The sequence below is a fragment of the Pipistrellus hanaki genome, assembly GCF_964339955.1.
Source record: "Pipistrellus hanaki genome assembly, chromosome: 18".
In the NCBI taxonomy this organism is placed as follows: domain Eukaryota; kingdom Metazoa; phylum Chordata; class Mammalia; order Chiroptera; family Vespertilionidae; genus Pipistrellus; species Pipistrellus hanaki.
In genome coordinates, this window is record NC_140520.1 from 32,514,422 (window position 1) to 32,532,811 (window position 18,390).

An 18,390-nucleotide genomic window follows, 5' to 3' on the forward strand; every position below is an offset into this window, starting at 1 on the left:
CACTCAACTCGGCTGCACCCTGATTCATGCTGCCTCCTCAACTGGCCACCTAGTGTCACCACCTCTGCACTGGAAATGATACATTGGCTCCATGTATTAACTCAATGTGGCCAGGGGGATGCTAAGGATACAATTATTTATTTGTTTATAATTTTAAAAAATATTTTTATTGATTTCAGAGCAAGGAAGGCAGAAGAGAGAGATAGAAACATCAATGATGAGAGAAAATCACTGATCAGCTGCCTCCTGCACACCTCCTACTGGGGACTGGGCCCGCAACCCGGGCATGTGCCCTTGACTGGAATTGAACTTGGGACCCTTCAGTCCATAGGCCAATGCTCTGTCCATTGAGCCAAACCAGCTAGGGCATATTTATTTATTTAAACAAATAATAAATATGACTTTTTATTTAAAAAAATACTTTTATGAATTTCAGAGAGGAAGAGATAGGGAGAGAGGGCTAGAACATCAATGTTGAGAGAGAATCACGCCCAGTGCTGGGGATCGAGTAACCAACCAGGGCATATGGCCTAACCGGGAGTCAAACCATGACCTCCTGGTTCCACTGAGCCACGCTGGCTGAGCCTGTTAAGGATACAATTATATCAGGGAAGCAAGACGAGGGGACCAAAGTTGCTTATTGTGAGAAAAGGACTCTCATTCCTTGGTCTGAGATGTGCATTTCACTTCTCCTTCTGTTTTGTTGACTAACCTTCTTGTGTTGATTTCCTTGCCCTCAGAAAGGTCATCCCTTCTTCCCCAGCATCCTTTTCCCCCATGGATGCCACCAGCATGAGGTTAGGAAATTAGCGCATGAGGACAGCTGGATTGTCCATTTCTGCTGAACTCCCTTCTCTTCCCTTGGAGACCCTTCCTACAGAGCCTGTTAGGAGCTCAGAACAAGGAAGGGTGCCATCGGTCAAGGTTCCACGTCATCTCCTGCATGAAGTCTTTCCAGGATGTCACAGATGCATACAGACTCTCTCCTAAATGCCAAGAGCTCTGTGGTCTGCACATACATCTGCATGTACCCTGCATTGCTTTGTGCAGTCAGCTGTCTTGACCACACATGGATACCTGGTATGCTTCCTCAATTAGCATGCAAGGTATTTGAGGGCAAAATTGCTTCTTGTCCGCTGTAATTCCCACAGTACTTAGCACACAACTGAGCACCTATCTGAGGCCTACCAATAGTTTACGATTGCTCTCCAAAGTCACTGGGTGTGCTTGAACAAGGCGGGGCATGAAGCTGGGATGAGGACAGGAAGTATCAACAACCACTCGCTTTCAAGGGACACTTCCTACGTGCCAGGCACTGTGCAAAGGGGTTCATGTGCATTGTCTCATCGGATCCTGACGACTTCACGCAAGGCAAGCTTACTATTTAACTCCCTGAGTCCACAGACAAGAATTAGAGGAGATTTACGGCATCTGCCAAAGATCATTCAACTAGCGAATGCGCCCAGGCAGTCTGATTCCAGGCTCTCGCTTTGCACTACCTCCTACATCCAAGACCAAATGCATGGACGCCATAGCATGGGCTGAGAAAACACACCTGGGGAGGGAAGAGAGGGGAGAAAGCTGACCATCTAAGGCACATGAACGGTCCTAACCAATGGAACATCCTTCAAGACCAGTGAGAAGTCCTTGGCCTGTTTTGGTCTGTCCCCGACATGTCAGCATCTGGGTAGACCCAGAGGCCGTCACAAACCCTCCGAGGAACAAAGCATTCTTGCTCTCAGAAGCCCCAGCTGCAATTTCTTATGGTGCCATCTACGAGTTCCCTCTTCATTTGTCAAGAAGAACCAAACACTGTGTTCAGAAAGGGTTATTCCAGCCTGTCTCAGACTGGGGCCAACACCTGACCCAGGCCCTGACCCCACTCCTGCACCACCTTCCAGAACCATCTATCAGGGCCCAGCACACAGCATTCATAGTCTTTTGCTACATCTCCCTTAACCTCAGCCTTCCCCTAGACCCATGGTCGGCAAACTGCGGCTCTCGGACCACATGCAGCTCTTTGGCCCCTTGAGTGTGGCTCTTCCACAAAATACCACAGCATGGGCAAGTCTATTTTGAAGAAGAAATGGCATTAGAAGAAGTTTAAGTTTAAAAAATTTGGCTCTCAAAAGAAATTTCAATCGTTGTACTGTTGATATTTGGCTCTGTTGACTGATGAGTTTGCCAATCACTGCCCTAGACTCTCAACTGTCAGTTCAGTATGACAACCATTGATGGCCCTGCTGCTGAAGGCAGCCAGACAGAGAAGAGAAAGGGTCAGAGACCTCCGGGATTGGGGGAGGGGGCACCAGCTAAACCATTCCAAGTCCCAGGACCCCAGTGGGCTTGCTTCATGCTGATTCCTAAAACACTCAGGATGGGTTGTGCTGGGGTTGCCATGGGCCTGAGGGAGTGAAGAGATTAAGCACAAAGACCCTATACCTCTGCCGTCAGATGGGGTGTTTGCTGGTGTCACTCAGGCCGGTCCGGGGGTGATGGGGCCGAACTGCAAGTCCTTATTCCTATCAGAGGAGCAGCCTGCTGACCACGTGGAACCGGAAACAGGAAACAATTCTCAGAAACAGAAATACCAGGGACACTCAGAGAGAAAGACAGAGGGACGAGAGCCAGAATAGAAAACGGGGACTCAGCAGAGACAACACGGAAGCCACACATTGGATAAACCCTCTGTGCTTAGCATTAAACTCTGAACGCTTCATAAACAACGCTTAAGAAAGCTCTGGATGTTGTAACCCTGGCTGCCCTACAGGAAGGCAGTGTCCCAGCAGTTCCATGGGAGATGGAAGACAAAATCAGCTAAATCAGAACCCAGCAAGAGGACGAACGTGGGCCAGACAGGAGCGGTCAGCCGTGTCTCCGTAATGAGTGCTGGAAATCCCACGTGAGGCCCCCAGGAGCGGGGGACAGTGCCCATGTGGCCAGGCTTAGGTTCCTGTCTGCTGAACCATACATACTTCTCCTTCTCAGTGTGGACTCGGTGAGTCTCACCTAATCGCTGATAAGGTCCTGAGTGAAAGAAGTCTCCCAGATATAGACAGGTAAGCACCTGGACTAGCTGGGTGCCCCCAGAACTGGTCAGACCATGTGAATCCGCCCTCCCCTCCCTTTTACTAACCAGCACAGTCAGGCTGACTTCTGCCAGAACGTGCCCTTGCAATGCGGCTGCATTGCTGGCACCAGTGAGGGGGCAGGAGGACCACCAACACTGGGCCCCTTCTCAGTGCTCAACGTATGGGAGGAGAGGGTCCCGCCAAGGTAGGATCACAGCAAGGAAAATACTCTGTGAACATTCATCTGGACCAGGGGAGGCTTGTGGCTCTGTCCGCCTTCACGCTCCCATTTTCTTTCCGCACCAAATGAAATGTAAGCCTATGTAGGCACGCAAGACAGACAAGAGCTGGGTTCATTGTCTCTGTCGGCAGAGGGGGGCCGTGGGGGCAGGTGGCGACTCTTCTCTGGGGAGGGTGTCCCAGCCTCAGCCTCGGGGACAGAGGCCTCACAGAGCAGTGTCACCATGACTCAGAGAGCTGAGGTGCCAGGAGACCCTGGCATTCATTCCTATGGCAGCCTGGAGCGTCCGTGATGCCCAGACCCTTCTGTCACCCTTCAATACAAGTGACTTGCAGACCACGACGCTTCTCAAACACAGGTGCCGTCAGCCCGTGTGGGAGCCCAGACTTGGGAATCAGATCCGTGCCCAGCTCTGCCACTTAGAGCTGAGCCCCTTGGGCAAGTTGGTTCCCGTTCTTAGCCCCCATTTCCTCAGTGTCATGAGAATAACATCTGACCCAAGGGTTGTGATGAATCCGTGAGGTGACAGAGCCAAGACAGTCCCTGACACATAGGAGGTGTCCAGTCAACGGCACCCAGAGAGCCTTGTTCTGGAGACCGAGGCACGTGGTGGGACAGAACTGGGAGGTCAGTTAGAACAAGGGTTAGAGGACTGACAGCTATGGCTTAGCCCTGCCACTATTATTTATTATATATATAATTGATTTTTTACAGAGAGGAAGAGAGAGGGACAGAGAGTTGGAAACATCGATGAGAGAGAATCATTGATCAGCCGCCTCCCGCACACCCCCCATCGGGAACGCACCCGCAACCAAGGCACATGCCCCTGACCGGAATAGAACCCGGGACTCTCCAGTCCGCAGGCCGACGCTCTATCCACTGAGCCAAACCGGTCTCGGCTAAAATTGAATTCTTAAGCGACTGCTTATTTGTACAAAGCAGTGGAGCCCTGTCTCCTGTATTGTTCTTATTTAAATAGCCCTGTCCGGTAGACATGAGGATCTCCATTTTACCACCGAGAAAAAACAAGGCTAAGGGAGGTGAAATAACTTACTCTTTCGATCCCTATCCTCCTGCTCTTCAGCTCCCCACTCCAGGCCCTTTCTGCCACGCACACTGGAATAGCCATCACTGAACGCGTATCTCCTGGAAGCTTACAGGCTCCAGGCCCTGCAAGCCCCTCTGGCCTGTTCCAAGCCAGCCTCCCTCTGTGGTCCCTCGTGGCTGGTGGTGCATCCACAGGGCAGAGCCCTGGGCATCACGCTGCCACCCGCCCAGCGAACCACCAAGTGCTGACCAAGAACTACTGAGGGCCAGCGCTAGTCATGTGACAGGAGACATTCTCTGCCCTCCAGGCCCTTCCGGTCTCGTGGGAAAAGGAAGGTGAAGCCAGCGGAAACATCAGAGGGAGGAGGGAAGCCATCCAGGGAGCGGGTGCTTCTCGGCCTGGCTGTGTATCAGAACCACCTGCAGAGCCTTCCCCGCATCCCCCCAAACTCCCGGAGATGGTGGTTTATGTGGGGTAGAGTGGGCCCCACCATCAGAACATTTTTTTTTTCAATCTTCACCCAAGGATATTTTCTCTATTGATTTCTAGGGAAGGGGGGAAGAGAGAAACATCAACATGAGAGAGACACATCATTTGGTTGCCTCCCAAAGGCACCCGACTGGGGCTGGGAAACCTGCAACCGAGGTATGTGCCCTTGGCCAGGAATCGAACCCGCGACCCTTTGGTCCACAGGCCAATGCTCTAACCACTGAGCAAAACCAGCCATCGCCAAGGATCAGAACATTTTAAAATCCCCCCAGGTTGGGCTAGCATATTACCAGGTTGAAAATCCATGTGGAGGGGTAATGGCATTGCCTGGCAGGCTGACAAAAATGCAGAACCCCAGGCCCTGTCCAGACCTCCTGACTCTGCACCTGTACTTCCACAAGAACCCAGGTGACTCGAGTGCAGGAGGGTGGAAATGGCCAGGCTCCTCCCTGCGAGTCCACCAGAGAAGTCCCTCCCCGGCCCCAGCTGGGAGACGCAGCCCACCTGCTCCCTGCCAGGCAGCGCCCATCCCCGGAGAGCAGAGCAGGGGGCTCAGGTGACCTGTGGGAGCCATGTCCCCACACGGTGCCTCCCGTCTCCTCCAGAGCCGCACCTGGGCCTGCATCTCAGGGCTCCGTGCACAAGAGCTGCTGGAGTTCCCACGAGCCCCTTCTGCAACCAGGCTAGGCTTGTCACCATGTAAGTGATTAAGAAGAAAAGGGAGCTTCTTTCCCTTCCACACAGTTCTCTCCCCTAGACCCCCTCCCCTCTCCTCCCATTCCCTCCCTTTCCCTTCCCTCCCTCCTTCTCCCCTCCCCCTCTCCCAGAGCTCAGGACAGTAGGGCCTCAGCACAGCCCAAGTGCAGAAGAGAGCTGCCTGCCCCACCATAAAGGCGGCTCTGTCCCCGCAGGCACGGAGGTGGCTGGTACCAGCTCAGCCTCATGAAGCAGGGAATCCTCAGGAGAAGCCCAGACAGAGACACTCACATAATCTGGCCTCTCAGTCACGCTGCACCCCACCCCCAGCTCCGTATCCTGGCTACCGCGTCTTTGTTTCTGTCATTTGTGTGTGTGTGTGTGTGTGTGTGTGTCATTTTTCACACACGCCTGCCTTCGCTCTCCCAGTAGACCGAGAGCAAGCATCCCGGGCTCCTCCTTTGTCACTGTCCACGGTTCCAGGCACAGAGGCACACACCAGCAGGGGTTTGGAAAAAATGTTATTTGTATGCACGTGGACACACTTTCCAGGAGTCAAGGCCGTAGCTCCAGGCTCACAAAGGGCTGCTCTCGAGCAGGTGTTTATAAAGGATTACTCTCAGCACGCTGGGATTCTGTAGGAGGAAACAGTAAACCTACAAGGCATGGCTACAAAAAGCATGCACTCGGGTTCAGGAAATCAGACTTGCACAGGGCAAGCCTCAGCCAGAGATCCGGGGAAGCAGCATGTTTGTGATAAGGTTAGGCAGGCCTACGGGCACGGCATGTGCCAACACACTGGACGCTCCCCTCCAGTCTTCCGACAGGCTATTATTACTTACTTATTGGTGGGCATTTAACGCATTTTCCCTTTGGCACCTCTACTGCTCACCCATTCCCCCGTCCTGAGCCATGCCCACTACACCAAGTACACAGGACACAGAGATGCCCGGGGTTAGGAGGGGAGCTGTCCCAGGACCAGGAACGTCTTCCTGATGGATGCCCACCCGACATGGCAGCACATCATATGTGTGCCACCTCACCCCCGAGCAAACTCCCTGGGCCATACACATTGCATTGCTCGTCCATTCAAGGTTTCAGCATGTCCTGGATCAGGTCCTGGTACCCCAGCCAGAATTCCAGGAGCCCACTCCCTGCCCCTGAAAAGAAAACTGCGGTGCGTTTTCACTCTGACAAAAAGAAAGTCAGGGCAAAACTCACAGCCACAGGCAGATCTCTGGTTCACGTTAGGCACGGTGCTTTCTCCAGCAAAGTTCAAACGCATCCGAAAGCCCACTTTCCTCTACATCACTGGCATGTAGGTGTGAAGGGCCAGAGGCCAGGGGCAACGTTCTGACTATAAAGCTGTGCGGTGCGATACAGCAGCCACCAGCAGCCCATGGCTGTTTAAATGACATTAAAATTAAAAAGACGGTCCGTTCTCAGTCACGTGAGCTGCGTGTCACGTGCTCAGCAGCCACGTGCAGCTGGGGCTGGCTTGTGGGACAGCACGAATGCAGAATGTCTCTGCTGGATGGCACCGGTATTGAACATTTTGGTGTTTCATTGGACGGAAGGAGTAGGGTGTGCCTGGAACTTCTGTTCCTCTCTCCGAGTTTGCCGGAGAGGTTTTAGGAACACTAAAATGTAGGGCAGGAGTGCATTTTTCACAGTGAAAGAACGCATGTGCTAAGATTCTTGTGCATAGAAAGACTCTAAGGCAAAACTTACGGGGCTACAGATTGGGTCATTTCAGCATGTACGTGTGCACACCCATGTCATCTCGTCCTTAAGAAGGCATTTATCATTTTCTCAATCCCACACTTCTGCTTTCATCACCAGGACTGTGAAGTCAGATGCTGTGAACCAGTTTACAGCCATGAAACCTAGTCCTGGTGCACATGAAACCTGGTGCACATGAAACCCAGTCCTGGACCCAAGTGTTTTCTAATCCTTGTGGGTGGTTCTAAGCATTCCCCCGCTTTACCTTTGAGCCTGACATTACTGGGGAGAAAAATCTTTCAGGGGGCAGGTCAGCACCCTGGACAGCGACAAGCTCCCGGCCAGTGCCCAAGAGCAAGCCCTGCACTTCCCTTTCCCCAAACACCCCGCAGGAGAAGCAAGAGCCAGCTCAGCTGAGAAGCTTTAAATGCTCCTCACCAACCCCAAGAAAAAGATGAACTCCTCATCAGGATTCTCTTCCGATGGCCCCTGCCCATCCCTCCAGCCACACCTTCCACTGCTCCAGACTGGCCAATTCACTGACCACACCTTCCCTTCTCTACACCTTTGATTATGCCCCCTTTCCCCACCAGAAAGCCCATCTCTTTACCATTTCCTATTCAAATCCTGCCCATTCTTAGAGACCCAAACCAGCCCCTTTGTTTCTTTTCTAAGTCTTCCCAAAGGACTTCACATTGATTTCCTCTCTTCTCTGCCATCGCAAAGCACTTCTAGTTTAATTGTGCTTTAGGGAACTTCTTTACATATCATCTTGTCCAATTACTAGGTTCCAAAGTAACGTTTTTTAAGTTCCAGTATGTAGAAGAACTCGCTCTGTCACCTGTAGCCATGCAGCCACCCTTCTGAGTCTGTTTCTTGATCAGGAAAATAATGGTCTCGGACTAAATCACCTCGAACGTGCTAGGATCGAAACAAGTTGCCACCTAGGCACGTGCTGTGCACAGAGTAGAAGCTTCAAAGACGAACTGCAGACACAACAAGTATTACGCAAAAATGCCCCCAAGGGCTGGGGTCAGCAGAACCCTGGGTGAGCTCCCAACATGAGTCAGAAAGGCTGCAATTCTTCTCTGTGTGTGATGATGCTACGATAGCGATCCGGTTTCTGTCCTCGCCTACAGCAGCATAGGAAAATTGCCTGTGGCCTCCGAGGCATTTCCGTCATAAAGAGCATGTCACCTCCCGCATGTGGAAAAACACCGCACAATGGGTACTGTAACCGTGGCTCTATAACAATGTCGCTCAGACAAACACACATGAATAGGGCAATCAACACTTGACAGCAGTGGGCGAACTGCACCATTCATTATGCATAAGCCCATAGACTGTGGAAAATAACGAAAAGCAGAACCTTTGGGGGCCCCCAAAATAAAATTCCAGCGAGTCTCCCAAGACAAGCAGTTTTGAGGCAGAGAGATCACTGACTTAAAATTTCAGCTCAATACCATACTTCTTGTGAAAATGGTAGTTATAATGCCTCCTCGTGTTGCAAACCCTATTCTCAACGCATTCAGCTTATGAATATAGACACCAACAATTAAGGCCCAGAAAGGTTTAATAACTTTTATATTACAGATAAAGATCAGACTAGAACCAGAGTCTAGTGTAGGGGTGTCGAACTCAATCAGAGAAGGGGCCAAAATCTAAAATCCAGCCTAAATCGCGGGCTGAATGGTTTACTGAACAGTCATAAACTGACAATGTCATAAACTGACAGCGGAGTGCAGTGGTGACAGCGCGGTGCGGGCCACATTGCAAGGCCTGGCGGGCTGGATTTGGCCCGCGGGCCTTGTGTTTGACACATGTGGTCTAGTGTATAGTGGTCAGCAAACTCATTAGTCAACAGAGCCAAATATCCACAGCACAATGATTGACATTTCTTTTGAGAGCCAAATTTTTTAAACTTAAACATTTTCTAACGCCACTTCTTCAAAATAGACTCGCCCAAGCTGTGGGTATTTTGTGGAAGAGCCACACTCAAGGAGCCAAAGAGTTGGATGTGGCTCGCGAGTTGTAGTTTGCCAACCACTGGTCCAGTGGGAATGATTTTGCGAATACGGGCAGTGCACACACAGAGACCTGTGCACACATGCATGCACACGAAGCACTCAGGGAACTCTCAGCCATAGGAAGGATGCGTGAGGAAACTCGCGGACCCCTGAGCTGGAAGACTCCACTGAATCCTTGCACAAAAGGCATCTGCCAAAGTAAACTGGCCACTGTCAGTGAAGGAGGGACTTCTCGTCACTGGGAAAAGTCCTTGGGATTGTTCTGCCAGCCATTCACTCTCATCCCAGAAAGTCACAAGATCTGAGAACAAAACTTAGTAACTGGTAACCACCCCAGATGTCCTGAACTAAATCCAGGAGAGTGAGCTCAGCATGAAGGCCAGAACCATCCAGCCGTAGGCCCTTCTCCAAGCTGGCCATCCTAAGTGCTCAAAAAAGGAAAGCAGGGAGACCCCAGGTCAGCCAGGGTAGAAGAGAACAGATTCCAGTGCCCAGGTTCCTGTATGACTGTGCCTGATTATACTGCTCCAGACATATCCACACCACTGAGTTACATGCACCCACACGGTATCATGAGTCAAAGATACCCTGTGCAATCCTGCCTTTGCATCTGCTCTTCCTCCAGCCATTCTGATTATTAAATCTTTATTATTATTATCTACACTAATAAAAGAGAAGAATGCTAATTGACCGTGCCTTCATGACACCCACTAGCCAATTAGGAGTGAGTATGCAAAGTAACCCAACAAAGATGGTGGATTAATTTGCATACACAGGCACCGAGCGGCCAGAGGTGTTCCACATCACCCCAGTCACTCGGGGCATCTGGGCAGCGTGGGAACATGGAAAGGCAGAGAGGTGGCTCTGGCCAGAGTGAAGATGGTGCTGGCAGCCAGGGGAAGGAAGGCCCATTCTTGCATGAATCTTCGTGCAATGGGCCTCTAGTTATTATTAATAATTATTACTTAATTTTCAAGTCTTCAAGTCTCAGACCTACCTCAAGTGCTTTCTCTTGCAAGAGGCTTTTCCAGATCACCCAAGCCCAACATAGTCTTCTATCAACCTTCTAGCGTTTACTGTCTAGAATTACAAGTGTTTCTTATATTTGAACATATGTCTCCTCTCTCATAGCCTCCACATTGTTCCAGACAAATCATTCCCCTTGGCCCACACAGCAGGTGCTCAGTAAGTGCTTGGTGGGGGTGGTGGGAACAAGACCTTGTCCAGAGGGTACTGCCACCTGAGGGCAGAAGTAGGTCTGAAGCTAAGTGCATGGGCTGGGCGGGACAGGCAGAAACAGCCCAGGGCTGCTGACACTGCCTTCTTCCAATTCCGGGTGCCGGGTTTCTTCATTCTGGGACTAAGCTGGAAATCCTCCCTTCCTACCCTGAGCTGCTGATCCCAGGCTGTTTATCCCCTTCACTCTGTTTATTGTGATCCTGGTAAGAGGTTCAGAAGCCCTCCAAGCCCCTCTCTAATTAAATTCATTAGAACAGATTGGGGCTTTCCTTCTGCATCTCAGGAAAATTAACAACACGATTAGCATCATAATGATGGGGAGAGGGACTGCCAGGCGGCCAAGGAGGGGAAGAGGATGGAGGAGCAGGTGAAGGAGGAGAAAACAGATGCCCACACAGCTGCTTCCCAGAGGAGGGGAGCTGTGGGAGTCTGAGAGGATGAGAACCACCCCAGGGATGACCCTGCCAGGCCCCAGGCACTCCAACTTTTTCATGGCATGGCATGGCATTTGGGAGAGGAAAGACAGGATGAGAAATTGGTCAATGAAATCAATTCCAGAGGCATGGGCTTCTGGGACAAGAGGCTTTCAGCAATCTTTCAAGTTTTACAGAGAGAAACACGTGTAAGCCCGTTCAGGATGGGCTGGTGGCAGAACACAGGCCCTCCTTTTCTCATGACCAGCTTTCCTGCAGGAAGCTGGGAGAGCGGACAGAGGCGGCAGGTCACTTCTTCCCCAGAGAACCCGCACCCACCAAACTTCTTCTTTTTTTTAAATAAATCTTTATTGTTCAGATTATTGCAATTGTTTCTCCTTTTCCCCCCTCTCCCCATTGCTCCCCTCCACCTGGTCCCCACTCCACCCTCTGCCCTTACCTCCTCCTCCCCTCCCCCACCCCACTGTCCTCATCCATAGGTATATGATTTTTGTCCAGTCTCTTCCCATACCCCCCACACAGGCACCCCTTTCACCCTGAGAATTATCATTCCCCTCCCATTCTATGCCCCTTATTTTATTATATTCACCAGTTTATTCTGTTCCTCAGATTTTTAATTCACTTGACTTTTAGATTCACTTGTTGATAGATATGTATTCTGCTTATACACCTGGCGAGTTCCCTCCTCTAGAATACCCTCCCCGTGTCCCTCCCCATCCAAAGTCCACCAGGTCTCCACGGCTCATGCCCATTCCCACCTCCTCTGTGCACAGAAGCCAGCATGTGACCACTGACTTCGTGTTAGGCGCTGTGCTGGGATCTTCACGACCGTATCGCATTTAGTCCTGATATTATTCCTGCAAGGTTCACGTCAATATCCCCGTTTTTCCAGGCTGGGAAACTGCAGCTCCTCAATTAGTCAGGAGAAGAACCAACGTGTGAATGCAGTTCAGTCTGACCTCAAAGGTGAGCATTTTCTACCAAGCCTGACTCCAACAGCCATGCTTAGGGAATGTTACAGCTTGGGGTCTGAAGACTTAATTAGAAACTGGCTTGTATTAGCCCAAGAGGTTTCACCTGTTTCTGTCTTCTCTCCCCCACCGCCCTATGTGAAAACATGAACCACATTCCTGTATCCTTCAGAAGGACGTAGTAGGTCTTCAAAAGTGCATGCTAGCTGAGCCCTTCTAACAGCTTTTCTAGAGGGCCCGGTGCAGGTAGATAAAGAACGTCCTAGTTCTTTATTTTTCTACCAGGGAGAGGAGCTCAGTACAATACATAGGAAAGGAGCTTTGACACGAAACACATATAGGTTTAAATCAGTGTTTCCCAAACTTCTCTCATGATGAGAATCACCTGGTGGAGTTGTTAAAAACACAGATTCCTGAATCCCAACTAAGAAGTGCTAAACTAGAATTTTTGGGAACATATAGGTAAAATTGTATACTTAACTAGTGCTCTAAGACAGATTTTATATACAGAGCACTAAGTTAGGCATGCAATTTTACCTATATGTTCTAAAAAATTCTAGTTTAGCACTTAGTTGGGATTCAGGAATCTGTGTTTTAACAACTCCACCAGGTGATTCTCATCATGAGAGAAGTTTGGGAAACACTGGCTTAAATGCTAGCTTTGCAACGCACCTGTTCTACATTCTTAAACAAATAACCACCTCTCTGAGTCTGTTCCCTTATCTGTAAAACCAGAATCTTAACACTATTTCTTTACGTAGGGTTCACTCCTATGAAGGTTAAATGGGATGATGTATATAAAACTCAGAGTAGGGTGCCCAACATGTAGTAAGCACTCCATAAGGGTAACTGTTGTATCATTCCACTTTAAATGTTCCTGGCTTGCCTCAAGACCTGATAAAAGGAGGGTGGTTCAGGAGGAGGGTGGCTGGCACCATCTGACCAATGCCCCTGGTCAGCAGAGCTGTGGAAGTGCCTACCCAAGCACCCACCTCAGTCATTAGCTCCCAGCTCTCCCCTGCCGTCCCAAGGACCAGGCCATAGTATCTAGTATCGGCCCTTGCTACTAGGCCTCAGTCCTAACTGGGCATTTTGAGTAAATGCTCAAAATTTTAACATCCACCTGCTCTGCCCAGAGCAGGGGTTTATCCGAAGAGCTTGGTGCCATCACTCAGCCAGGCTCCTCCAATGCCAGGAGCCCACCTAATCTCTGTTATTTTGTATTCTGTATAATGCCTGTTACCTTGCACTATATCTTCATTTTCCATCTCTGTATCTCCAGCATGACATATCCCAACACCTAGCACCATCCCTGGGATATACCCACAGGCTCAGGACACACTCAGGACATGAACTAAATTAGGGGTGTGGGGAAGAGGAGGGGCCCTCAGAAGATGAGGCCGGATGTCTCTACCCTCAGTCCTTCCACATCAGCTGTGGGTGTTCACGGTGACCTCTGCTCCATTGTTTGCCTCCTAAGGATCTCCCCTGCTCACCCACTCCTCTGATGACTCCCACCCAACTGACCACCTCAGAACTCCAGGGCCTTCCACCCACAGAGCTCACGACCTTTCCATTCGCCTTGCTTCTGAGCACAGACCTGGGAGCTTCGAGGACCTGGCCTCCACCCTCTGACTCACTGACATGCTCAGCACATCCTCACCCGTTTCCCCTCAAATGCCAGTGCCTAGGAAACAGGCATGGGCCAGGTGAACAGCCTCCATCTTGTCCCCGAGTTCCCTATGGGTGCTCCCTTCAGCCAAGGATCTGGTGACTTCATTCCTCTCACCTCGTCCTCCACCCATTCCTCACAGTCCACTGCAGGGCCAGCCCCGGCCTACCACTCAGGAGAGCATCAACCCAGCCCCCTGGTCAGTGTGGAGGAGAGGGGGCTGCTACCACTGGGGGGCAGGCGATGCTGTTCCACACCCCTGGCCGCCCCTGGCCCGATATTCTCACTCAAGCGTATCTGTGTTATTTGTCTGATCACTTGCCTCTTCCTTCTCCATCCCTGTAATCTCCAACATGACATAATTTGTCTGATCACCTGCCTCTTTTCCGTTACCCTGGAGCTCTGGGAGACCAAACCCGTGTTGCTTTTCATCTCTAGGATGCCAGCCCCCAGCAGAGCAGCACATGGTAGGGGTTCATGAGTAAAAGAATAAATGTGTGGAATTGCCTTTCGTCTCCTTCACCCTCCTCCTCCCAAGGCAAACAGAGGACAGCGAACGTCTCGGCCTCTCCCTCTCCTCGGTTTCCTAAGCATTTCTTTTTCTAAAGACGAAGTGATGATCCTGGTGCCCAGCTCTGGGATGGTCCTGGAGGACAGCTGTGCCAGGGGAAGGACACAAATTGCAGCCACAGAGTGATGGGAGTCCTGGAAGCCTGTCTCTCAGTCACTGCAGAAACAGGACTCTCTTCTGGGTCTCCTCCCCACAAATATCCAAAGCCAGAAACCTGTCCCCCATATCAACCACCTCCTCAATGTGTCCCTGAGAGAGCCAGCCCCACCAGCCAGCCTCTCAGCCAGCGGGGAGCTCCCGGAGAGCTGGCTCCTCTTTCTGAGTGCCTCCAAGTGTCTCCGGGTAGATGTGGGCTAAGAATCACTTCACACAGTTAGGAAATGGGTACACTGTTATCAGAATCCCCATTTAACCCGAGCTCCAATCAAGCATTCTAGTGGCAGAGCCTTAACCCAATCAGCTCTCCGGGATGGCTCCAGGTGATGCCTCCTCCTGGCCCAGGAAATGCCAGGTGAGGCTTCCTGTCCCACCCCCATTCTGGTGGGAGGGGCGCAGAAGGGCGACGGAGCCCAACGCCCCCTGCCAGGCACTGCCTGAGTCCCGCTCAGAGTTGTGGCCCATGTGCTGAGTCCAGCCACTCAGATTTGTAAAGAGAGGGAGGCTGGCCGAGAGGGGACAGCAAATGGCTCTTCACCTGCAGCTTAAGGCTCGGGGTTTAGCTGAGCTCCCGGAGATAGGAATTGGACTGCCACTCTGTTCCACTGTTTCATGGGGCAAATCAATTTGTGGGGCAAAGTGTAAATGTCCCTTTCCTCATATGTGTTATTTTCATCTTCTCTCTCTCTCTCTCTCTCTCTCTCTCTCTCTCTCTCTCACACACACACACACACACACACACACACACTCAGCGGAATCCAAAGACAAGTAGGAGAAATTACTCTCAGAAATGCCAGCTCAGTCAAAATAAAAGATAGAAAGTACTAGATTCTTAACAGACTCCATCCCCACCCCTAACTCACCGCCTTCAGTCTTCCTGCAATGCAATTCCACCAGATCCACTGGTGCCCAAACAGGGGGGGCAGGCCTCTGCCTTCCTCTTTGCCCCCCACTCCCGCAGCTGGTATGGCCCCTCTCCCCAGGCCTTCCTCTTTCCACACACATTGTCCCGGCTTCTCCCACTTAAGTCTCGAGTTTGCTGGGCTCTGAACTCGCCAGTCTCTGACCCCAGACAAACAGTTCAACCCCGGCCCTGCCAGTCTGCCCTCTGAAGCTCTGAATGCGGCCCAACAGGCTCGCCAGAGTGCCAAGCGGAGAGAAGCCATGCCAGGCCCTCGTCCCAGGGAGACAGACAGGCAGCAAGAGAGGCCCAGTCATCCTCTCCCTGGACTGAGGGAGTAGGCATCTCCGCCCAACACACACACTCACACACTCACACTTACACTTACAGCCGCACACACTCACACTCACTCACACACACACACACACACACACTTACACTTACACCCGCACACACTCACACTCACACTTACACCCGCACACACTCACACTCACTCACACACTCTCACTCACACACACACACACACACACACTCACACATACTCTCACACACAAACACTCACACATACACTCACATACATTCACACTTACACACATTCACACTCACACTCACACACACACACTCACACACACATACACACACACTCACACACACACTCATACTCACACACTCACACTCACACACATACTCTCACACACACTCACACATACACTCACATACATTCACACTTACACACATTCACTCACACTCACACACACACACTCACACACACTCACACTCACACACTCACTCACACTCACTCACACACACATACACACACACACACACTCATACTCACACACATACTCTCACACACACTCACACATACACTCACATACATTCACACACACATTCACACTCACACACTCACACATATTCTCACACACATACTCTCACACACACTCACACACACATTCACACTTATACACACACTCACACAATCACACACACACACAGGCGCACACACATACACACACACACTCTCACTCACACACACACACACACACACACACACCACTGCCAAATGCCAAGAGGGAAGCAGGAGCAGTGCCTGGCTCAGGCTGGCTGGAGAGGGGCTGCCGTGGGCACCAGCCTGTGATTCAGCACTCTGCCCACTCAGCACAGCCCATTGGCCACACTCATGACAGCTCCCAAAGCCAAAGTGCTGACTGGGAAGCGGAGGAAGAATCCTTTCTAAACCCGAAATTCTCCAGCCCCGCATCCCAGGGCCTGGAACAGCCCAGGAAGAGGCTCCTCAGCCTCCTCAGACCCAGCTCTTCCCCATCCCGCTTTCCCCAGGCTCAGCACTCCTCCCCTGTCCCTCTAGGAACCAGATCTGAACAGCTAAGGGGAGAGCGGCATAAGAGAGGCCTACCAACCCTTAGCATCCTTTGCCCCCAAACCATGGACAGGACCAAACACGCCGGAAAAGGTTATAAGTGGCAACAGCGAGTACCCGGGTACCGGAGCCTGCAGAGCCCGAGGCCTCCCCAAGCAGGGAAGGAGGGCCCAGGGGCAGGTGAGAGGTTCAGGACAAGCCCTGTGGCTCCAGGCACCTCCAAGAAGGGCAGGTGGGGAAGGAGATGGAGGGCAGGGCGGATAGCACGGAGGAGGAAAGAGAAGATGGGGTTCCTCAGGGGGGCAGGGAGGCGGCCGGGAGAGGCAGAGACAGGTGTGCAGAGGAGACCTGGAGAGGACCGGGAGAGAGCTGGGAGACAGCACACCGTGATGGGGGATGCGGCAGGGAGGAGAGCAGGGAGAGCGCCTGGTGGCCAGGGAAGGAAAGATGGAAGGGATGGGGTCAGACAAAGTGGGATGTGGAAGTAAACAGAGGTATCGGGGCAGGGCGCGCGGAGGCAGGGCTCTGGGACACCGGGAAGGAGGGTGAGGATGCAGAAAGGGGGAAGGGATGTGGCTGATGAGATAGAACGGGTGTGGGGTGTGCAGGGAGTCGGAACTGGGATGCAGACATAGAACAGGATGGATTCGGAGCAGGTGACGGTGCGGAGAGGAAGGTCGGGATGTGGACGGAGGGGGATGGGGACAGGTTCAGGGATGGAGACGGACCGGGGGAGGGCGGGAGAACCGGGGCAGCCGCTCACTCGGTTTCCATGTTCCCCGTCGCGCCCCCACGCCCATCTTCCCGGCGTTGGAGCTCACCTGCCTCCGGGGGCTCCCCTCCGGCCCGGGGCGCAGTCCGTGCGGTCCGCGTCGCAGCGCCTCCAGCCGCCGCATTAGGGCAGAGCCCGGCCCGGCGCGTCCCCGGCGCCGCGCGCCCCCGACCCCGTGCGTGCGCGCGCCCGCGCCGCTCCCCGCGCGCCCAGCGGGCCCGGGACCAGGACGCGGGGGGAGGAGGAGGGAGGGATGCTCCCGCGCGACCCCGCCCAGCGCGCTGGGAACGGTCCGCGGAGCCTGGACCAGGACATGCCCTTTCTCTTCTCAGCTTCTCAGCCACCCACCCACCGCCTCTCTGCGCACCCGCTTTAAAAAAGGATCCCAAGTAGCGCCCGGTCCGCCGAGCACCTGCTCGCCGCCCAGCTCACGGAGAGCATGTGCCGAGGCCCCAGCGCATCACGTGTTTGTCCTGTGTATATATGCTCCTCCACCATCAGACTGTGGCTTCTTGGGGGCGGAGATTGCTCTTCCTCCGGAGCCCTGCTTAGGAAAGACTCTCCAGGAATGTGTGTTACTCTTTTTATTTAAAAAAAAAATTTTTTTTTTTATTGATTTTTTTAGAGAGGAAGAGAGAGGGATAGAGAGTTAGAAACATTGATGAAAGAGAATCATCAATCAGCTGCCTCTTGCACACCCCCTACTGGCACATGCCCTTGACCGGAATTGCACTGGGGACCTTTCAGTCCGCAGGCTGACACTCTATCCACTGAGCCAAACCGGTTTCGGCAGGAATGTTTGTTGATTGAAGGGTTGTGGGGTCCCCAATTGGGGATGTGAGAGAGGTTGTGACACCTGCTAGGGGGAAGTGTGGTCCTTAAAAAGGGGGGGGGGGGCGGTTTCCTCTGCCCTAAAGGGGGGCAGGCCCTGTCCCATGCTTGGGTTAATTGGAAGAAGCCAAGGCCCGAGAGACAGAGACCTAAGGGCAAGTCCTGGTGGGT

The 18,390-nt window shown here is 52.2% G+C and overlaps 1 protein-coding gene across 20 annotated transcripts in view; it reads right to left on the reverse strand.

The window, feature by feature from the left end:
* Nucleotides 1-17,629, reverse strand: part of NFASC (neurofascin) — a 187,774-nt gene extending 170,145 nt beyond the window's left edge. For 5 of the 20 annotated variants that reach the window (XM_084865811.1, XM_084865800.1, XM_084865809.1 and 2 more), the window contains exon 1: nucleotides 17,438-17,626. The gene's annotated coding sequence lies outside the window, so the exon portion shown is untranslated. Of the gene's footprint in view, nucleotides 1-17,437 lie in introns of all 20 variants that reach the window. The other 15 variants (XM_084865810.1, XM_084865804.1, XM_084865807.1 and 12 more) reach the window with 8 other exon arrangements.
* Between the last annotated feature and the right edge of the window lie 761 nt (nucleotides 17,630-18,390).